At 45.9% G+C, this 23,267-nt stretch overlaps 1 protein-coding gene across 2 annotated transcripts in view; it reads left to right on the plus strand.

Annotated features, from left to right (window-relative positions):
• Positions 1-391: 391 nt before the first annotated feature.
• Positions 392-23,267, plus strand: part of HPCAL1 (hippocalcin like 1) — a 64,416-nt gene continuing 41,540 nt past the window's right edge. Inside the window, exons 1-2 of one of the 2 annotated variants that reach the window (XM_065681617.1) lie at positions 392-646; positions 16,292-16,338. The gene's annotated coding sequence lies outside the window, so the exon portion shown is untranslated. Of the gene's footprint in view, positions 647-680; positions 758-16,291; positions 16,339-23,267 lie in introns of those variants that run through there. The other variant, XM_065681618.1, reaches the window with a different exon arrangement.

The raw sequence follows: 23,267 nt of genomic DNA on the forward strand, positions 1-23,267 counted from the left end.
GGCGTGAGCCGCTGCCGCGCGAGTTCTGCGGCTCCATCGTTTCCTTGTTTGCTTTGGGGTTAGAAGAAAAATAAAACCATATATAAAGAACAGAAAACCCCAAACTTTTTCCACCCTCCCCACACGCCGGCACGGACGGCAGCGAGCGCCGGCGGGGCGGGCGCGCCCCCCGCAAGCGCGCAGCCCCGCGGAGCCACCTCTCCGCGCTGCCCCGCCGGCCCCGCACTTCCTGCCCGCCGGCGGCAGCGGCGGCGGCCCGGAGAGGCGGGCAGGGCGATACCAAGTGGCCCGGCTGGGCGGGAGCGGCGGCGGGCGGGCCGCCCCTACGCGGGGCTTGGCGCTGCGCACGCCGCGGGGCGGCCGCGGAACAGCGGCGCGGTGCGGTGCGCTCCGCCCTCCCCCCCCCCCCGGCGTGCCCGCTGCCCCGCCGGGGAAGTTGAGCTCCGTCTCTCGCTCTCCCCGGTCCCTCGGCGACGGCTCCTTCCTCCCCCTCCCTCCAATGCGCCTCCCGCTCATTTCCTCTTTTCCTCCCCGCTCGCCGCCGCTCCGCAGGCGCGCGGCTCGCCCGGGCGCCGCCGCGGAGTTGTAGCTCCCCGGAAGCCGCCGCGCAGCCGCCGCCGCCGCGGGACCCTGCTCTGACAGCCGGGTAAGGGGCTGAGGCTGCCCCGCCGCCGCCCGCGGAGCGGCGCGGAAACTTCGGCGGGGCGGCGGGAGACCGCGCTGCCCTGCCTGCCGCGGGGACTGTAGAAGGGCGGAGGTGCGCAGCGGGCTGCGGGGGCTTTAACCGGCTTTTGCAGGGGGATTTTTGCGGAGCGAGGGTGGGAAGGATCCCGGCTGGATTGCGGGTGCGGGGCGCCCCGCGCATCTCTTACTCCCCCGCGGGGCGCGGAGCGGGGCGGGGCGCGCCGGGAGCCCCCTTAGCAGCCCGCGGACGCGGACCGGGACCTCCCGGCCCCGCCGCCCTGAGGCTGCGGTGACAGCGCTCGCCGCGCCCCGAGCCGTGGGAGCGCCAGCGCTTTCCCCTTCCCTCGGAAAAAACGCGTATGTGCGTATCTGTGCGCCTTGCTCTGTATGTTTGTGTGTGCGTGCATGTCTGTACGCATGTACACATGTGTGTGTTTATGCACATGCGGCCCGCGTGTGTGTCTGGGGTGTGTGCGAGGCTCGTTGATGATGAAGGGGGTTACGCAGCTCAGCTTTATGGTGGTTAATGGTTTACCCGGCGAAGTTCCCGCCGCATGAATGTTGCAGGGCGATTTGAGTCAACTCCTTGAGAGCAGGACTTCCTACTTGCCACCCTCCCAAACAACCTCTAAAAATGCTGGTCTTTGCCTCTGGTGAGTAGGATTTTTGGGCTGTCATCCCCTGGGAGATGTCTGGGGTGCACTGGAAGCCAGATGGCTGCAGCTGAGGTCACCCCGGCTCCCTGAACCTCTGTCTGCCAAGCATGGTTTGCATCTGGCTGCCGGGGGACCTGCAGGAGCGCGGGGCTCCAGCGTGCAATAGCTGTTGGGGTACCGAGAATCGCAAGAAATATGGGATAAAACAAGGCAAGTGTATTTACAAGTAAGTTTCCATGCAGTAAGTTCCTGCTCAGTTTGGGAAAAGGTCACGTAATGCATCATCTGGAGTGAAGGGCTGACTGGGAACAGCAGCTGGGTGTTCAGTAGGTCTGTGTCTTCTGCTTGCAGCTGGGTAATTTATGCCCTTATGACAAAATCCTGATTTTTTTCACAGGAATACTTAGTGGCAAGCACTGGAACTGAGTGTTACTCTGTAATCCCATTCACAAGTGAAAATCTGGAGGGGAGGTCAGATTTTCACTGTGGGGAAAAGAAAGAAAGGATCAAGTACTTGCTCCCCAAAATACTCCCCAGTTTTCCCAGTAGAAGCAGTTTGTTGCAATTTCAGGTTCAGAAGCTCTTCTTGCCTGAGGTGAAACTGCAGCAAAGACCAAAGGGTTATTCCAGCAGCCCGCTGCCCTGCATGGGGTCCCACCAGCATCATTCATTGCTTCCCGTGGCAGCAGGGGAGCAGAGCTAGAGAGGAGCCCTCTCTGGGGCCAAATACCCATCTCGCTCCTGGTCCTTCAACTCTTCTCAGGTGCTTGGATCAGAGCCCTTCTATTCGGGTGAAAGATCTTACAACTGCATGTGTTTGATTTCAGATAGTGTGGTGAGGCTTGGGGGACAGGGCAGATCATCTCCTCGCATCTTCCCTTTGGTCAGGTGAGGAGCTGCTGGCTAGCTAGCCGGACACATTGGCTATTCCTGATACCTGTTTTTTGTTTGTCTTTGTTTCTTGCCTTGAATTTTGGATTTCTGTGTGCAGGGGAGAAAGTGTAGGAAACTGGGAAGGAAAAAAAGCGTGTGCTGCTATAGAGTAGCTGTCGCAACGCTGGCAGCGGCTCAGCTGAGGAGTCAGCTATGCTGGCAAAAAAAAGTGTGTTTTGTTGGCACAGTTTAGTGCATTCAGGGAATTGCAAGGGTGAGGAGAGTTCTGCGAGCTGCAGGAGTGGGGTTTGCTCTTGCAGCTGGATGCTTGCACGAGCAGGAACTTATGTAAGGATAGACAAGCCTCTTGCATTCTCAACTCAGGCTGTCTCTGTGCAGGCACAGGCAATGGTTTGCTTGCAGCTGGCACTGCGATGCCTCCTCTGCCACCCGAGCGCATGGGCATGGCAGTAACATGGGCCAGTTGTTGGGAGCCTGTGGTAGAGATTACTTGGTAGCCTAAGCAACATTAAACTTGGATTATGGCTCTGCAAAAGAAGAAAAAAGCAAAAGAGGCAAAAAAAAAAAAAAAAAAGAAAAAAAGAGAGAAAGCATATGATTTGTGATTAGAAATGGTTGCAATTAAAAATATTCATGCAATGTGATCTATTTTTCTGTCCAAGGAAGACAGCATTCTTCTGAGTGTCAATTACTTTGACGTGAGACAAGAATGCTGGTGGATGAAGGGGGCAGTTGTGGATTAAATGTTGGGTATATTGGTATATTGTTGGGGTTTTTTTCTTGCTTTTCATGATGTGAGTCTGTAGGGAATGAGGTTGTGCTGTCTGCATGTGCAAGATGCACTGATATGGGAAGAGGATCTCACACTTTTCCAGAGAACTGCTGGTCTTTCTTTCAAGCATGACTTTTGGGGCAGATCCAGTAACAAATGCAATATGTTTTCCAGCGAGTGGAAGAAAACCAGACTTTTAAAAAAAAAATAAATGTGTTTTTCCTCATGTTCCTAGGATGCTTCCCATAATGTCTGTATGTGGGATCAGTTTCTTTGTTGTCTGCATTAGAAAATGGTGTGTGTCCAACTTCAGTATCTTCATGGAGCTTAACTCGGACTGAAGTTAAATTTCTTTCATCAAGAAGTGATTTATCTTAGCTCATGTTTACTATATTACTGTATTGTGTGGGATACTACCCATGGATTGTGAAAGGATTTGCTCTTGCAAAATTGTTGGGGTTTAGCCTTAATGAGCAGGAAATGTCTTAAATCAATGCTTGAAATTTTTGTTGTTCCAATAATCCTTCACCATCCTGAGAGGATAACAGATGCAAACAGTTGTCTTCAGTTCATCAGCCTTTAGCTGTATAAAAGCTTTCACAGGTTGGTCATGTTCTGTTAACCTGCTAATCAACCCATTGATTTCTGCATTTCTTGACTTCCCCAGATAAGTATCTTCTTCCTATTGTCACGCTCCGATAGCAAAGTGATTATGAAACCTTCAACAGTGAGGGCATATACTTCATGAAGGAGCTCCTTACCTTACCTCCAGAGTCTTTCAATGGATGGAGAGAACTTTCTTCAGCTGAACCTCCTGGAAATGTGACCTTTCAGGAAGTTCAGTGTTACATTGCTTAATGACTGGGAGACTCAGACTGCAGGATGAATTATTCATTCCCCTGCACTGATTGCACTGGAATTTGAAGGCAAGAGCAGATCCATCTCATAATCTAAGAAATATTGCAGTTCTTCTGGATTGCACTGCATGAAATACTCCTTTATTAAGAAATACTGCTTATAATTCACAGAGTAGATGTGTGAATACCACAGTGGAAGAGATGGCAGTGGTACTGTGACTGTTTCGGTGTTTCTTGTCCTCTAGGTGTGTATCTTTTAAAGTCAAAGAAAGCAGCAAGTAGTTAAAGGAAATCTCCCTGGTGATCTATGTTACTTGAGATACCGTGGAAACCCTCACCAGCAGCATTCCATGCAAAAGATGCTGGCTACAACCTGGTCAGCTTTTCTCTTCTCTTGCATGCAACATGTTTCCTGATGATCAAACTGCCTGTAGCAAGCAACACAGTCTACTTGAAATCTGGCTAGGGAAAAAAGCCCAACCAAAGAGTAACAAAACTTAGACATAGCTATAGTTACATACGGTTCACCGTCCTGCCTTTGAGACCTTCTGCCAGGTTTTTTTGTGACATTTACAAAAATGTTTTATCCTTATTTTCTTTTTCTGTGCCCTATTTTAAAGGGAGATCAGGCTGCCTAAATGGGAAAGGGTGCAGCTGTGTAAATGCGTATTTAACAGCTGGAGGGGGGGGGAGGGTGAAGAGAAGGATGCTTGCTAGTGTTGCAGTTCCTGAAATCCTGATGTAGTCAGAGGGGTGTTCTGAGCTGATGGTATCCCTTTAAATATTCACTTGGGTTGGAAAACACTGGTTTAGGGTAATTGGGGCACCTGGAGACTTCAACGGTGGAAGGCACAGCTTGCACCTACAAAGATGCCTGCTGTAATGAGGCGTACTGAGATCCTGACATGCTTGCCAAGAGCAACAGCTAAACTTGGGCATCTGGTTTAGCAATTAAAGTATGTTTTTGTTTTGGACAATAGGTTTTTCGTAATGAATTAACCGGACTGGTCAGAGTGGCAGAGGGGTTTGTTTTTGATTCCCCAACCATGCAGCATGCCAGCATCAGGAATGTACTTCCCACCCTTGGAAGTGCAAGAAGCATTTCATCCTGAGTTCCCCTGAGGAGAAGGGAGCACTCAAGTGTGCCTTCTGGTGCGCAAACCTCAAATTCTTGTAATGTCTTGAAAATACAAGCATATGATGGATGGTATAGCTTGGCCATGGGGTAAAGAAATACATTATGCTGAGGCTTGAAAGTTGGCACGTCTCATGCAAAGTCATTTTAGAATAGGCAGGGGTGGTGGCAAGTGGGAGGAGAAGGAAAAGAGATGCCTTCGTGGAGGTGGGAGCCAGCACACAGGCGTGCTGCAAGGCTTCCTCACTGCTTCTTGTTCAGCTCTGCTCCACAGAGGCTGGTGTGTCTGTGCAGAAGGGGTGCTTTGCCTTGCTCACAGGTAGCAGGATTTTTTCCTTCCCCTGTTTCTTTTTTTCCTTCCTTTCTAAAGGGCACTTTGCGCAGGATGCTCTGTTCTTGGCCGCTCACCTATGATGTGAGGGGAGAAAGCTCACTGCTTTTGGCCATATTGCAGATAGCCACCATCAACGCCAGCTAGCATTCGCAGGGCATCCTTTCCTTTTTCTCTTTAGTGAAGCTTTTATTTTAGCAGGTAAATTGTGTTTCTCCAAAGACTGCTCATTGTTTTTCTTAAAGCTTACCTGGTGAGGAGCAGACTTCCCTTTGGAGGACAGTTTGGGACTGGTTGATGCTAGCTGCTTGTGCGTGAGAGGGGAGTGGGACTTACAAAGGAGGACGCCGTGGATACATAACCATCAGCACTGACTTTAATCATAAAATGCGTGTTCAAAAGAAAGCAAGTGTACTTTGCGGTGCTTTGGAAAGGGTCTAGAAGTAACATCTGTTAAATATGTTAGAAGATGCTTGAAAACCATGTATCCCCTTCACCGGAGCTGAAGGGAAGGCAGCAGCCTGAGACGTAGGCCTGAGAGCACAGGCCTGTCAGGAGCTGCCTGGCTGGTGGGTATCGCAGGCAGCTGCCTTTCCTAGTCCTGCAGTGGTCAGAGCACCATCCTGGAACGAGCTGGGGCTTCTGCTGTTCCTTCCAGTTTCCAGTGCGAGTTTCTTCGTCGATGGTCAGTACCCCTGTGTCTTGTGTGGCCTCTCTCCTCTCCCTGGTGTCTGTCTTCTAAAGCTCTTGTACCAAGAGAGCTGGAGTTGCTGTGCAGGGGAGAGGGGGGAAGGAAGCAGACGCAGCGTAGAAGGCCCTCTGTGATTAGACACCACTTTGATTTTTGCTAGGCTGAGTTCTGCTGCTCCTGAGCTCGTGTACGTCAGCTTTGCTGCAGAGGGGTTCTGGGGGGCTTTCTAGAAAATGGATGCTTGTGTGTGTAAGAGTTTAGTAAAGGAGGCACTTACACAAAATAAACGGGGGTTGGAATGCAGGCCTTTGTCAGCCACCTTTTCATGACCAGTCTCTGAAAGCCAGAGCCATTTAGATGGGAATGAGCATGTGCCTCTCTCCTGGCTTTGCACAGTGAAGCCCGCTGATGGCTGCCTCCAGTGGAGGGTGGGAGGCCAAGCCTGTCCCTGGTTAAACAGCCCCATTAACCTAAACCCTATGGCAAAAAATTCCCCTTGGCTCAGTTAGGTTTGGTGTGAGGCAAACCCACTGAAATCAGTTGTGGGAAATCGTTTCAGTTGGCTCCCTTGCCATTGGTAACGCATCAGCTGGGTTTTTTTCTGGGTGCTGTACCCTCAGTGATGGCTGTGCCCACTTCTCAGGTTGCCAGGACAGGAGTTTGGTCTTTGCATGTGTGCCTGTCTCCCCAGGGAGCACCATGTGAGCCTGGGGGTGCTGCGCTCCTCCACACCGGGCTCACCCCAGCAGCAGCAGCTCTTCCTGAGCCATGCTGGGGCTTCTCTGAGGTTTTTAGGAGATGTATCACAAGGTCTATATTTTTTAATGGAAATTGGATTTCATTCCAGCGCTGGGTAATTTGAGCTGTAGTAGCAGTCTGAAAGCAAACGAGAATGAGCTCTGTAGCTGCAGCCACAACTTTCTGTTCTGCTCTCATTATACTTCTTAAATTGACATTCATTCCTATATCTGTCCCTGAAGTTCTGTTACTAAGAGCTGTGTTTTTCCCGGGGGATACGCAAAATGAGGGAAGACCACCCTTCATTTTTAATTCATCCTTCAGCTCTCCTCTCCCATCTCCTTAAGGATGCCCTGAACCTGCAGGCTGACTTGCTCAGCCAGGCTTGTCTGGTGGGAAATCACCTGATGCTGGTAGCCCTTTGCAAAGAAGCAAAAAGTGTCTTGTCCTGTTCAGATCACAGCAGCCCCCCAAAGCAGCTTGCATAGGAGGGATCTGTGACTCCAGTAATGTCCCTCTGCCAGCCAGGAGGAGAGGAGTCTTTGCAGGAGAAAATCCCATTGCTGACTGCTGGATCAGCCGGAATGGAGAATCAAAGCAGTTGCTGTGCCTGTTACAGGAGGGGGTCCTTGTTCTGACAGAATGGCTTACTGCACATCGGTTTTGCCTGATCTGAGCTTCTCAGTCGCATGGATTGTGATTTCTCCTCTCTCAGATCTGCTGCTTGCCCGTGTCTTTCATCACCCCCGAGGGGGACTGTTGGCGGGCTTTTTGCAAGGTGTGTGCTGCAGCTTTCCAGAAGTCCTGTCCCTTAAGTAAGGCAAGCTGTTACGAACTGACAGCATCAGAAACAAGTCAATGTAGTGAGTGCTTCATTTTATGAGTGTAATTCAGAAGGCATAGTTTGTAAGTGAATGTGCCCTTGCTGGCCATTTCCACAGCTCTGGCTTGTTGCAAGACACAATCAAGGATATTCTTCTTAGCTTAGCCGTTATCTTCTGGGAACTGAGAGCTTCACAGCCAGCCCTTGGCTAGTCCTTGTGTTGGGACATTTAGAGCTAGGTGCAAGCTGCATCTTGGTTCCAAGCTTTGTTTTTGTATGCTTGGTGCCCATGGCAGGTGCTGGGGTTTTGTATTCCTCATTAATGGCCTTGATAGCTTTTTATGCTTAGTGGGGAGGCATGTCTCTAACAGAAATGCCCCATTTCACACAAGCACTGCAGGAATGTTTTTTGGGAAATTTTAATATCCTTGAGCTGTACGCATGCAAAAGGCTGGGCTGACTATGAAATATTAGTGACTGCTCAGGGGCTTGTAAGGAGCATGCCTCCTGATGTAGCAGTCATTAGACGGTAAGGTGAACTGCCTGTGGCTTTTAAGTACCGTAAGGGGTTGGGTCAGTGTTGTGCCTCCTGATATCCATGCAAGCACACTTGCTGTCCTGTGCCCAGTGTTTGGGTGGACACCAATGTGAGGAAGATGTGTGGGTACTGGGGAGAGCAGTGCTGCAGGCTGAGCTCCTCAGCCTGGCCACCACTGCTGCTTCTGTCTGTGGCAGTGTTTGTGAAATCACCGTGCCAGGTTCTGCAGCTCTGGCCGGAGCCCATGGTTCAGTGTGGTGCGAGCTTTGCAGGGTGCACATTTGCCATCGCTTGTCTCCTCTCCTCTGCCAGCTCACCCTGCTGTCCACGTCAAGCCATGGAGATGCCAGCCTCCATTTAAACCCATTTCTTAATGTCAGTCAGCAGTAGAAGGAGAGGGAAAAATCCCTAACCAAAGTAGCAATGGTGACAGATCCTGAAGCATAGACTTCAAGGTGGTCACCCATCATTCTTCTCCGCGTGCCTGGTTTTACGCAGGTCGTGTGGCTCCCACCACGTATAAAGAGGAGGGGACTTCAGTGGGACAGCCCGTGCCAAGGTAAGCTGTGGGCTGCGGGAGGCTGTTCTGACAGACCCAGGAAGGCCCATTAGCCTGGAAAAATCTTTATCACCCGAGGTTGATATTTTAGAGCCTCTAAAGCCATGATGGATGTGTGCAGGAAGTTTTGCTCTTAATGTTGCTTTTCCCGCTCTGTGGAGGTTAACAAAACACCGGTGTGTCTGGTTTTTGCTTTGCTTTCAAGGTGGTTTTCCCCTTGTAATTATAAAGATGAGAATGTGTAATTATTTTTACATGAATAAATGATCTGCCCAGGGGCACTAGTTTGTGATAAACTCAATTTAAATGCAGCTGCATATTCTGTGGCTGGAGTGCATTTGTTATGTAGCGTAAAAGAGCCTCAATATGCAGAGAGGGTTAAGGTTATATGAGGCACCTTGTCTATGCCATAACAGCATTTATCACTGTAATTTCATTTTTGAATAAATTCAGGCTTCATTCAGGCCTTGGAAAGTTTTTGAACTCTTTCAACTACTCGGTTATGTGCCTCCACCTGGTATCTTAGCTGGTGCAAATTCAGAATCTCCTTTGGTAAAAGGTAGTTAACACTGCGTCCTGCATAGCTGCGCAGAAGATCCTGTTTTAACAGATACCTCCCTTCCCATATCCTTCCTTATTCACTCTATCCCTCCCAAATCGTTATTGTGTAACTTGAATGTAATGTTTAGTTTAGAGCATCCTGTGAAGCAGAGAAATGCAACTAAAAAGGAGGCTAAAAAGGGAAAGAGAGAAACTTCCTGGACAATGAATGTGTAATGACATAATTTAGTGAATTGTACTGAAAAAAAAGGTTTAAAGGAGGAAATAGAGTAAATAAGTGGCACTGTTCTGTCCCCAACTGCATGTATCCTTTTTACCTGTCGGCTGACTGCTTGTGTACAAGTGAGACCGGGCATTATGTGGCATCTGTAAGTAGTGTTTTTGGAAGAAAACCTGACCAAAACAACCGTGCAATTCAATAATGGGAAAATATTTAGGTGAAAATAATTACCTTGTTCTGACACCTGAAATTATATTAAAGAAAATGTAATTCTTTTAGTCAGCAGAGTGCTTGAATTTCCGTACCTTCCCTTCTTTCATGCAACTTCTAGGGAAATTTAGTGCAGTATGTGACCTTACTTTGGCAATCAATTCTGTGGTAACATCAATTTACCCAGCCTGGCTTCTAGTTTTAGCCCTAGTGCTGTCTTGAAAAAAAGCCTTTGCTTACGCTTGGATTTCTAAAGCTTCCTTACACTGTTGTGGTTTCCTTTTCGTTGTTTCTGTGGAACCCAAGTTTGGGGTGTGTTTAATAAGCCAGAGAGCTTTGCTTGTGTAAAACTGTGCTAAGGACTGCAGATATTAATTGCTCATTGAATTGGGTGGAAGAGATGTTTAGACAGTTTCTTCGTCCCTCTGAAGTGGGCACGATACGGGCATCCTCAGTGGCCAAAGGTTATCAGCCAGCTTGTGAGAGTGTCTATTAGGAGGGACTGGAGCCAAACCTAGGTGTAGTACAAAAATGCAGTCTTCAGCTTTAGGTTGAAATGAGTAAAACTCCTCCAAAGCCAGGGGAATTGTATCTGCCTTCACTGAGATGAATCTGTGGTGGTGTTGCCCATGGTATATTTCATGATATGCCTCGTTGGCATGTGGGTTTCTCCTTTGCATGGGCTTCTTTTGGTTTCCGTTGGCTTCCTGGTTGTTTCCCTGAATCTGGCAGGGATAGTTGTTTGTGTTATGATAACACCAGCCAAAGATAAGATTCTTGTACCACACACTTCAGGCTGTTCTTCAGTCAATGGTTTAACCACTACCTTGCAGCTGTGTCCAGTAAATAAACCTTCAGGGGTGCTCAGAGTGGGGTTTTTAGAGATGTGAAACAACCACTAATTTGTGTTCAAGCTTTTTGGATTGTACTCCAAGAGTGTCTGTGCTGTAAAGACAACTCCAGCACAGCAGACATGGAATGGAGATGTGCAGGGCAGCATGGAATGTTCCCTGAAATCCCACAAAATTTGAGGGGATAGATTAAAGGAATTTGATTTAGATTAGATAGTAGGAAGAAGTTCTTTACCGTGAGAGTGGTGAAGCACTGGCACAGGCTGCCCAGAGAAGCTGTGGCTGCCCCATCCTTGGCAGTGTTCAAGGCCAGGTTGGATGGGGCTTTGAGCAACCTGGTCTAGTGGAAGGTGTCCCTGCCCATGGCACAGGGGTTGGAACTGGATGAGCTTTAAGGTCTCTCCCAACCCAAACCATTCTAGGATTTCTGTGACTTCTGTGAGCCCAACTTTGATGTCTGTCAGCTAAGGTATGTTGTTCCTGCTTGGGTGGGAGCACAAGTCACAGTCTTCCAAGGGCTCTTACTTAATTGGAGAGTTGACATTTAAGCACACAGGCAAACATCTTGTCATGCTCTCAGGATAGTAGACTACCCCCTGATAGACTTGCGTGCCCAGGGAAACCAAAGAAAAACCTTCTGCCAGGGCAGAGATTACACCATCATCCCTGCAATACCCAGCAGCCCCACTCTTCCTGGGTTTTCTTTTTTCTTTTTTTATCCAGTGGTACAATATCCACCAATGTTTGTTCTGTCTTCTCTGCTGAGAGGTGGACCTGGCTTTGCATTTCAACCTCACTGTTACAGGTTAAATTTACCAAGCAGTGCCAGGGTGGTTTTGTGAGCAGGGGTAGGTATCGGTGATGCCACATCAGTTGTCCAGGTAGATTGCAGAAGGAGAAAGTCTGAAGGCAGAGAGGTGGCAGGAGTTGGACGCCTTCTGAAGATGAAGACTGCTTTACAGCATGAGAATTCAAAGTAGCCTGGGAACCTGTCCAGTCTGTTCAGTCAATAGATGCAGGAGGTGCTCCAAATAAGCAAACACAGCCTCCAAGGAATGTTTTGAACTCCTCCCGGATGCTGTTTCCAGAAACTGCCATTGCTTGGTGTTTCCTTCATGTTCTGACAGCCACTTGGTTGCAGTCTTCCCCATGAGAAGCAAGTGCTTCAGTATGGTGACTGCCGGGAATCTTAAGAGTTTTTGGGCTGTGCAACCATCTCACTGCATATGTCCAGTCTGATACATTCAAATTGAGATTCACTGTTGTTACTGTCATGGTGACAGCTGGAAGCAGGCATAGGGTGTGCTCCTGTCTGTTACCAAAGATGATGCACTTGTGGTTTGGCTGAAGGCCTGGGGCTCAAGGGAGTGACATTCAGTCTATGACTTAGCCCTGTGCCTCCTGAGATGTTCCTGGGACATCAGATTCACATTGCAGTGGTTGGATTGTAATACATTTCTGGGGGTGTTGCAAGCATGTGGCTTGCAACACCCCCAGCATGAGTGCTGGCACAGCTACATGTGCAGTCTGGATGCATCCACAAACATGTAGATGTGCGATAGCCAATGGTGAGGTGGTGAGTGATGAGATGGCTGGCTTTGGGGAGCTGGAGGAAAATTAGAATACAATAGTTCACATGGAAGGGACCTACAGCGATCACATAGCCCAACTGCATAGCAAGTGACAGGACAATTAATTTCTTGTCTGTCCATGCACTACTGTAAAGGGGACTGCAAAATTCTGTCTCACAAGCCCTCACCAGTTTGCATTTGCAAGATAAAAGAAAAACAAAGGAATGTATTTTTATAAAATAGCAAAGTCTAGTTGAAAAAGAAATTGCAAAAGGGAGAGCAAAGGCTTCATGTAGTGCTTCTATGCCGCATGCCTGGTTTGCAGGCAGATCACACCATCCCCAAACATAGCAGCATTAATAGCAGTATTGATTTGTCTTAATGCAGTTACGAAAGCTGAACCTTGGAGGTGTGGGAGGGCCTTATTGGGAATCAGCATCAAGACTGATGAAGGATAGAACAAATGGAGGCTAGAGCAGGGCAGGGTAAAGTAGTGGCCATTAAAGGGAGAAAAGTGTCCACAACACTTGAGGCTTCTCTATGGTGTAGAAAGGAATCTACTTAATGTATAACCTCTATGACTCGAAGCAAAGGAATGGGGTTAAAATCACTTTGAAAAACAAGAAGAAAGAAAAATAAAGGTGTCTGCAACGGTTCTGGTGCAAGCTAAGGCAGGTCCAAGGATGCTGCAGGATGTGGCAGAGCTGCAGCGCCTGCAGGGGAGATGGGGGTAGGTGATGTGTGACCGCTGGAGGGGAGTTTTACCCCTGCCAGATGGGTTAGAGCGTGGTCTGGAAAAAAATGTTTGTCACCTTGGTTTCTCCAGGCCATCAATGAAGCACTTTTTGTAAGGAGGATCTTCAGAAATGATTCTTTGGAGCAGTCTCCTCTTCAAAGCATTTTGCTAGCAGCTCTGAAATAGTAGACAGATGCACTCCCCTCTTCCTGCCTAGTCGCCAAAGTTACTGACATCTCTTCCTTTAATTCTGCTTTGTAATTGAATTTCTGCTATAAGTTGCTGCTTCTAATTCAGTTGTGCCTTACTTTTAATTGGCAGTGGATTTAAAGACTTCTTGTGCTGTTCACATAGAAATTTATGTGTGATGTCCAGTTACCCTCTACCCCATTGGGTTAGAGCAAAGGTTTTGTATGATTATAAGAATTTAAATAGCCATTATTTTTTTTTCTGAAAGTCTTTTGGGATGCCAGAATCTAGCTGAGGACTGGGAAATGCCATCTATTTTGTACATATACATATGTTCATATACATATGTACATATACATATGGCCAAATAATCTTGCACTATTCAGTAAGGTTTGTTGAATGGGCAAGGCATGACAATTTTGTATTAGAACACAGAAGAGAAATCAGAAGAGCTTCTGGGTTGTGTTTCCTATTTTTTTGGTGACTGGCTTCAATCCTTACTTCGCCTTTCCTCTGGGTTTCATCTGGTTGGCAACTTGGAGAGATAACATCCATCCCTGAATAAAATGGGGATACTAGGCTTTCTTCCTAAAAAGATGTTGAAGCTGAAGTTACTTGTTTAAATGCTTGTATTGCTGTCAGGTTGCAACATTTGTGAGTGCCTGGCCAGGAATCTCAAGAGTAATAGAAGATTTCATGGTGTCTTGGATCTTCCTTCCTGTGAGCAGAGGATAAATGTAGTTAAAATCTGCACTGACAAGAGAGGATACCAGGATAAAATAGAAACTCACAAAATGATTTAGGGAGCAGTCTTAAGAGTTTTTAGCTTTTTGTTTATTTTTAGTTCCAGGTTCTCTGGGCCTTAGGGAAGGGTTTGTTTAAAACAACCCCCCAGATGTTGGGAGGACACATGTAGAAAGGTTGGTCTTGAGTAAAAGCTGGTCAACCAGCACCAGCAGTGGTCCGGGAAGAGTGCACCTGCAGGGGGGTGGCTGGTGACCCTGGGGCAGGGGGAGATGCCCTGAGCTCACCTCCATGACATTTGTCTCGTTCTCATCATTTGTAGAAGGAGCTGGATTTCAGCTTCAGTCTGCTTCACTTTTGTTGTTTTCAGTTTCCTCTCTGTGATGATTTCTGAAAACCTGTGGAGAATTTGTGAGGTTTCCATAACAATGAAAAAGCAAAAAATATTGTGCTATATTTTTAATAAGGAGGAGGTGGAATTGCGGTACAGTCACTCTGACCTTATTATGGTATTTTCCTGGAAGTTAATACATTATTTCCCACCTAGGCATCTTCTGGGTGCTTGTGAGTAACAGCATGGATTAGTCTGAAACGAATCATGTCAGACATCCTTATTTCCTTCTACAGCAGGGTAGTGAGTCTTATGGATAGAAGAGCAGATGATAGGATGTACTTTAATCCTAGCTAGGTTTTTGACACTGTTTTGATATTCTCGGATGCTAGGGAAAAGAAATTTTGGTGAAGCTTTTGCCTTATGGATGGTACAGTGTAGGTGTGCTATCCGTGCTCCAGGCTTAGTTCCGGTATGTCATCAAGCTCAGAGGAAGTACCGTGTGGGAATTTGTAGAGGTGGACCCTGTGGCTTGGATCATTTTAATTGATGCATTTGATAAAATCCTGGTTCAGACTCAACATGTAGCACCAAACTCTAGGAGAGATTACAAGCACTTGGAGGAGGGATTAGATTTTCAAATGCCTGTAGACAAAACCAAAAAAATTAACTTGGAGGGTCCGTCATTCACACCAAAGACATTATGTGGGCTTGCAGTTGCCCTGGTAAATGAGTTGGCTGTATAGACTAATCAGGGGTGGTTGGAGGGGCTTTGCTGAAAAATGTCTTTGGATCATGGTCACAAACGACTTTGCCAATATTGTCCTGCCCCAACAGCAGCAGACATAGTCTTCCATAAACAGGAGGGTGGACTTGCTGTGTCCCGTGTTGCATCTCCTTCAGCATCACCGGAGCACTGGAACCAGTGTAGGGGCCTGCGTGTGAGGGGAAGACATGGAGAAAATGAGAAAGGCTGATGGGGATCTGAAGAACAGGACCCAAGAGGAAAGATGAGAAGGAGTAGGGTGTTGAGTCTAGAGAGAAGGCAAAGGATTGGCACAATGGGTTTGCAGTGTCTGGAAGACTGCTCTGAGGGGAGAAATAGGAAACCTCTGCTTCATGTCTGCGGGGGTTAGGGCAAGTGGTAATGACTTTGAATGGTGTCATGAAAGGAAGAGACTCTAGGGATGGTGAAGTGTTGTAGAAGACTGTTGGGAGGCTATGGTAATGTCTGGGATCTCTGTGGCTGGGGTTTTGTGTCAGGCAGACCAAATGTATGTGTTAGGGGTGGGCTGGAGGCACCTGGGAGTAGGGTCCCAAACCTGGTGGGATTTTGTTAGCAGAAGATACAGGGTTACTGGATCAGACAAGGTCTGGCAGGAAAGTTGGTGTGGTGGGACTGGGGATGTTGGACTGAACAAGATGAATGCTTCCCAGCTGTGCCTGACCTCAGCGGTGGGAGATACTATGGTCAGTGCTGTGGGAGGGTAGGAATCACAGTGAGTCACTTGTTTTCAGTGCACGGACTTGGAGAGATTGGGAATCACAGGAGCAGTTGAGCTCGCTCCTGGTACTCTCATCTCTGAGTCCTTAAGTGCTGATGACCCCTCAGGATTCACAACTGGCAGGTGCTGAAGGGATGCTGACTATTATACTCTGCTTCCTCAAGAAGCATACTCAGTGGAAAAAGAAGTGATTTCCAGCCTTTCAGAGCAATGCTTAGTGCCTCCAGAAAACTTGAAACTGGCACTCTCATATTTTGTTTCTTCTTCTCCTGGTTTAGATCTTGGCATAGTAATGTTTTGAGGGACATGCCAAATAAACCTTCTGGTTCTGAACTCCATACTTGCTTATTTTGAAAGATTAGTTTTTCAAAAGGATTTAGTAGGAAGGGTGGTTTTGACAGATTCTTGATTTCCAGAAGAATTTGCCGTCTGAATTCAAGACAAATCTATGTATTTTTTAACATGGGAGCTGTTTGCTGTTTCAGGATAAATTATAAAACGTACATGCAGGGAACAAAGTTGTTTCTGAGTGCAGGGTAAGAACTGGAGGAGGGGGGTTTGCATGTTTAGACTAATTCCAATTTCTTTTTCAGCTGGGAAAATTGTTTTTTACAGGGGAGGCCAAAAAGTGGGAAGGTTGTCACTTAAAGAAAGCTGTAATATAAAGCGTGTTTGGTTTACGTCTTTTCCTCCAGGCAATCAAGCCCCGTGGACCTTCTCTGAAGACGTTCCAAGATAGGTGGTGAGTACTTTCTAGAGCCTGCTCCTTTCAAAGCACTCCTTAAATTAATAATAGAGAAATTAAATTAGTAATAGAAAATGCAAGTGTTGGCTTTTGTTCTGCACTGGGTGCAGAAGTTTGCGTTTGCTGAGCTTGTGGCATGCTTGCATTTTAAAGCTGGCAGGACTAATCTTCAAGTGGGGGTTTGGCATCAAGCTGTTAAGGTTTACCTTTGCACCAAAATGAATTTCATGAGACTTGATTAGTGAAATAAATTGGATATTTTAAAAAATATTTAAATTCAAGGAAGATCTGTACAAATTATGCTGTACAGATAAAAAAAAACCCTGCACTTTCTAGTGGGGCAAAGAAGTGTTTTCTGTGGCAAAGAGCAACCTTAGTTTTTTTTCCCTTCTGTCCGACTGTGTTGATCTAAAGGAATTCAACTTCCAGAGGGTTAAATGAGCTGCATAACTCGCACTAATCTTTGACGTGTATGATTGATTTTGTCCTGCCTGCACCCAAGACTTCCATGTCTTTCATTTGTATGCACTTCATTAGATCCTTAGTTGTAAGCAAGCAAAAACCCTGACTCTGTAAAGAGCTGCAGGAGAATGAGATTGCTCAGAAATGCTGATACTGTGTCATTGCAGCCAGGGAGACACCTTTTATGCTGATGTAATTCAGTGTGATTTCTTTTCCTCTGGTGGAGCTGATCTCTTCCGGCGAGTGCTGGCCAGGACTCTGCTCTGTATCACCCTTTGCTGTTTGTTTTCATTGTTTCTAGAGAAATATGTGCTCTGTTTCCCCTTTCGGTTCTAGATTTCTTCCCAATGAGATTAACCAAATTATATCATTACCCATTAATTGCTCAGGAAGCTCATTCTTTAGTTGCATTTCTTTAGTGCACAGGATACAAGCTATTAGAGCTCCTGTGTGTTCAGACTGACTAATGAACTACAGTTGAATGTCCCAAACATCTAACGAATTTCTCCATTTTCAAAATCAATGTATTTTACATGGATAAGGGTCCTTTTGGTGCATATGGTCCCAGGCTGATTTGAAGTGTCTGTACAGCTGAAATGTAGCCATCTGCACTTGTATTTTGTTGGGGTCAGGGTGGTTGTTGGGGTTTGGTGTGCTGTACTGTGCTTGTGTCCACCTTAAATATGTGTTCATTTTGGCCAGAAAATGCTCATTTAGCATTTATAAAGGGCTTCTTTAATGCCCCTGAAGTATATTTGTTATCAATTGCATCTTTCATCAATGAAAACATCCACTGCTTACTAAAATGTTATCCATATTTTCTGGGAGGAGCTAATTTAACTCCAGACGTTTCTTCTGACTAAGGCTTATGGCCATAAAACATAAGCCATACAAGGCCAAATTGTGAATCCTGTGTACCTTTTGCCAAAATGTTCTTGAGTAGTAGCTTATGAACTCTTCCTCTCCCCCAGCCTCGCAGCTACCATTGGATCTGTATTATAAACCTGCATACTGGTTGTACTGGTAATTGCTATATTGGGCCCTGAACCATCAGTTGGTCTTTCTGAGATGTTGAAAGATGAATCAAACTATCATTTCCTGAGGGCAGAGGGGAGTATGGGGTTGGTGACTGTAACGCCATATGTGCAAAGGCAGGGTAATTTTAACCTGTCAGTTTAAATTGTACTTAGAACAGGAGCTTTTTGTTGTTGCTGTTTCAGGTAACACCTGAATAGGTTAAAGTAAAAAAAAAAAATCAATCTTGTTAATACTCCAGACTGTGCTTGCCATAGTTAATGTTTTCTTGCCTGTGTATTCCATTTGGGCAGTGCTTTCAAAAGCATGAAGGTCCTGTGTTATCTTTTGGGGAAACTTGGGCTCCCAGTGTACTTTTGCAAAGAGAATTTAGAGGTGTCTTGTGTTCATACATCACATTTTTGCTGCTGTAACAGGTGTGTCATTTATTCCAATTTGGGAATTGAGATGGTCCATACCAGTATGAAGGTACATCTCCAGAGCATAGCAGTTTCTGTATGGAGCCTTATGGTGATCTGGCTGTGTCAGTTCATGTTTAACATGCATTGATGATAACCCTCTGACACAGGCAGTGGAGGAGCCAATGAGGAGAAGTGCGCTGCTGAACCTTGTACTAACAAACAAAGGACTGGTTGGGGGTGTGAAGGTTGGGGCAGCCTCGGTTGCAGTGGTCATTAGGTGGTGGACTTCAGGATTCTTTGTCGAAGAAGCAGGTCAATAAGTAGGATTATGATCCTGGACTTCAGAAGAGCAAAGTTTGGCCTCTTCAAAGACCTACATGGAGGAATCCCATGGGTTTGGGCTCTAGAAGGTAGAGGGTTCGAAGAGAGCTGGTTAATATTCAAGCATCACTTCCTCCAAGCTCAAGATCAATGCATTCCTATGAATAAGAAATCAAGCAAAGGGGACAGGATACCTGCATTGGATGATCAAGGAGGTTCTGGCAAAGCTCAAACAGAAGAAGGAATTCTAGGGCATGTGGAAAAAGGGACAGGCTGCTTGGGAGGAATATAGGAACATCAGAGTATGCGGGGATGTGACGAGGAAGGCTAAGGTCCATTTAGAATTAAGTCTGGCAAAGGATGTCAAGGACAAGAAGAAGGGCTTCTTCAAGTACATCTAGTAGGAAAAGGGAAAATGTGGGCCTGCTCTGAATGAGGTGGGTGCCCTGGTGAAAAATGATACAAAGAAGGTGAAGTAACTGAGTGCCTTCTTTGCTTCAGTCTTTATTGCTAAGTCCAGCCCTTGGGAATCCCAGATGCTGGAGGCAAGAAAGTCCTGAGAAAGGAAAACTTCTGTTTCATCAAGGATCAGATCAGAGATCACGCAGGCAAACTTGACACCCATGGGCTCCAGTGGGGTGCACCCACAAGTGCTGAGGGGCCTGACAGATGCTGTTGCTGAACCACTCTCCATTGTGTTTGCAATATCATGGAGAACAGGAGAGGTGCCTGAGGACTGGAAGAAAACCAGTGTCACTCCAGTCTTCAGGAAAACCTAAAATTCAAACCTTTTTAATTCTTCACTGTAATGGGCAAAATTTAAAAGCAGGCTTTCTTTTAAAAATGGAAGTTACTAGCCAAGATTTCCAAGATAGAAGATAGTGGGGTACCAGGTCTGAATTATTCTGTAACAGCACTATTTTCCCACCATGTACTGTGCCTCCTACAAACACCACCTGCCTTCCACATTTTGTATAGATGTTGCTATATAGTGTGCAAAAGGAGTGTCTCCTATTGCAAGTATGTCGTGTTGATTCACTGCTATACAACTGTTCGTTCCCTAGCAGTGTGGGATTACAAAGCATTATCATGCTCAGATTGACTCAGGTAGTGCTATTTTTATTTAAGCTGTATTAAGGTATCATTGTGAATCTTTGGTCTTGCAGCAGGGGGGTAATACGATTTGCTATTTTTATAAAAAATCAAGATGGCTGTACAAATCCTGTTCATAGCAAGAGCTGCAAAGATTAGTCATGAGCTCAACACTTTCTTTTTTCCCCCTTTCCTCTATAGTGAATCGTTACATTTCTGATTTTCATGTGACCTCCATCATATTGGCCAGGCTTGGAATAAAAAGAAAGGGTGCTTTGGCTTGTGGTCAGGGACTTGGTACTTGCTGGGAGAAGCTTTGGTGTAGGAGGGTAGCAGGTTTGGGGATGCTTGGTGGAGTTACCAGGGCACCCGCCAAGGGAGTGCTGTGCGGTTTATAAATCTGAGCACTTGCAGGATCATCTCATTCAAGCAAATGAGACCTCCTGTGGGCATCATACGAGCACTCATGTCCATCCACCTTGCTGGCTTTTGTTTCAGGCCCTCTTAATTAAAATAAATGTGGTAATTTGTTGTGGTTCCTTTTCTCACTCCTCTCCTTGTCACCCTGTAGTAGTTTGGTGTCCTGATAAAGCAAAGATAAATGAACGCCCTAGGACTGAGGTTGGCTGAGTAACGCAGTCAAAGGTCTGAGCGTTTTGCTGCATTCCTGCTGCAGCCAATGACTTGGGTATCATTGCTTTGTTAACAGTTCTGTTTGGGAGGCTTGGTTTGGGGCTTTGTGTTTTTTTGGGGGGAAGGCATTGTTTTGTTTTTCCCCTGACTGCCACCAGATGTTGAATCTACATCTGCTGTCACGTCCGGGTATTGCCCTCCTTCTGCACAGTGTTCTGGTGAGGTTCCAGCAGAGCATCAGTGGGGTTGGTGGAGTGCAAACTCTTTTTTGTCTGAGCAAAGCCAGACAGTTTTGTTTCCTTCTCCCTTAGCATTTCATACTTACGAATACTGCCCTTGGATTACTAGAAAATCTTGTGTCTTAGCAATCAAAATCCCTGAGATTTTGATCCCTGAGAGCTGCCCTGTGTTGCTTGGGAAGCAGATGTGACCATCAGATTTTGTTGTTGTCATCTGTGATGAAGCTTCAGTCCAACAGAAGCATGCAGTTGGACTAAATGTTCATCGTAGGTCCCTTCTAGCTGCACTATTCTGTTCTCTGCAAGTGCAGACTGGGTTGGAAAGCTGGAAGAAGACTGGGCTGTCTATCCCAGCTGGTATCTCTGTTCCTACTTTGGTGCAGGCACTGTGGGAGAGATTTCAGTTGCTAGGTGCTTGCTGTCTGTCTGTCTTACACCCTGGTGCCTGAGAATTAATTGTCTCAATTTTGATTTCATCAGCAAATGGAGTGTAGTCACAAAATATAATGAATCTGCTGCAGTAAAAATGAAATGGATTCAACTACAGAATTCAAGGAATTTTTAATTCCACAAAAAGAAGGAAATGTGGTCTTCATCGAATTTCAAGGGGAATATAATTTGACATTTTATTCAATGAAATGCAAGGAAAAAATAAGAAAAATATTATTTTTTTGTAATTTGAGTAGGAAATTTCATTTCAGGGATTTACCATCAAAAACTCCTTTCATGGCATGTCAATATTAAAGCATGTATCCTTCAGGGTGTATATCATGTGTCCTTGTTTGTGATGTACCGTTGCTACCTATCTGTCAGAATAGTTACTTAGCTAGTTCTGATCATTTATATTGGAATCACGAAGGCACTTTGCTTTTCATGTCTTTTTTTCTATGTTAAAATATCTTCTTTCTGAATTATGATGAAATATTTTAATGCTGTAACAAGGAGCACAATAGATATGTTAATGTAAGAGTATGAAAATAGAAACTTCAGTATGCAAAACCTTGAGCAGATTGGGTTTAGAATATCCTAGGAGCACCTTCCCTGAGTTTGCAGATGCTTTTCTAAGTGTTCTGAACCTGAGGAAAAAAGCTTTTTCTTCTTGTTTTGCTTGAGTTTTCATTGGGGTTTTTGTTTTAAGTTTGACCAGATATATTTGACAGACTCTGCTCCTTGTGTAGTCAGGTAAGAGGATTGAATGGTCCCTGTACACCCCTGTAAAGATAGCAGGAGATGAATTTACCTGCAAAATGGCAACTGAGTGGAGGATTGATGAAAGATAGCAGCTGCAAAAGACATTTCAAGGCGGGAAGGTACTAAATGTTAACTTTTGTAGAGTACCCAGGAAATTACTTCAGGTTTTCTTTTTGAATCAGTGTGCTTTTCAAGATAGTGGTCATAGTCTCTAAGGAAAGGGTTTGGTTTTGCAGGCTGTTTTTTTGCTTGTTTCAGACTATCAGCTCTGTGATTGAGTTCCCCTCTAGCACATTGTCTCTCCACCCGGGATAAAGAGTGACTTAGTTGGAGAGTGAGCCTTACCATGTCCTCTGTCCCTCCTAAAACCTTCCCATGATGTCAAGGCAGTTGTTCTATTGCTAGTTAAACAACTGTAAAGGGTTTTTATTTCTCATTGCATCTCAAGAATCCTTCTTGCTTCAGCCTCCTGTGCTCTACAAGATGCCCAGCCAAGGGTGACGATGGGTCTGCCCGGTATCCCAGGTACCCTGTGAGAATGGAGCAGCATCCAGCCTGAGAGCACCCAGGCAGAGCCCAGGGGTTTTTATGCAAGTCAAACCTTGTAGGAAGTGGTTTAATAATGGGGATATCAGCAGACCCCTGAGTACAATGATGCTGCTGGATGCTTTCATAAATCTAAGGTTTAGGGATGACAGTTATGATGCATGGCCTTGGGAGAATGTGAAACTGCAGTCATTAAACAAAAATGGGCTTTTAAACTAATGACAGCTACCTAAACAGTTTTGCAGTGAAACGGATTCCCTGAGGCTACCATTCTTCAAGTAATACCAGTCCTATTGACTTTAAAAAAAAACAGGAAAATATTTTGTTTTGGTATTGTAGCACTGCTTTTACATTCATCCCAAAGGTCAGGCTGCTAAGCATTTGCTAGGTTTTATGCTGGAGGTGTTAGAAAATAACAAGTGGCAGTGTTTCCACGTAATTCATTCAGTTATTCCCCTGAATTAAGCCACCTGCAATACCAAGAATTCACACCTGTTCCCAGATTGGTTTCCAAGCAAATATGGGGGCACTTCTCTCCATCTGAACTTGGCTGTGATTAACCCAGTGGGTAGTTCACCACAGTGTCTCAGTTGTGCAGCATTTTATCCAAATACCTCCATCAAAACCTGTTCCAACTCCAGCTGGTTTAAAATGTTACACAATAAAGCAGCGTGTTGCCTTGTCTCCTTTGAAGCCATCATTCCTAGCCTAAAGCTGGATGCATAAAGATGCATGTATTGCCAGAGAGGTCCTGATGGACAGGGGCTACCTGGGATCTGAAGTGGCCAGTTTCCTTGAAGAGGCATTTCAGGAGGGTTTGGTGGTTTCAGAAGACCTACTCATTCTCAGCCACTCCCTTTCACATCTTTTTAACTTTTAATTTCCCCCTGCCCAGGCTTGGTTTCTTCCTGCAAATAGCTTAATTTTGCTCTGTCTCCCATTCCCCCTAATTCCTCATCTTGATCAGAGCTCATGATGTTCTTTCTTCCCTTTTCCCTCCCCTCTT

The sequence above is a fragment of the Lathamus discolor genome, chromosome 5, assembly GCF_037157495.1.
Source record: "Lathamus discolor isolate bLatDis1 chromosome 5, bLatDis1.hap1, whole genome shotgun sequence".
Lineage (NCBI taxonomy): Eukaryota > Metazoa > Chordata > Aves > Psittaciformes > Psittacidae > Lathamus > Lathamus discolor.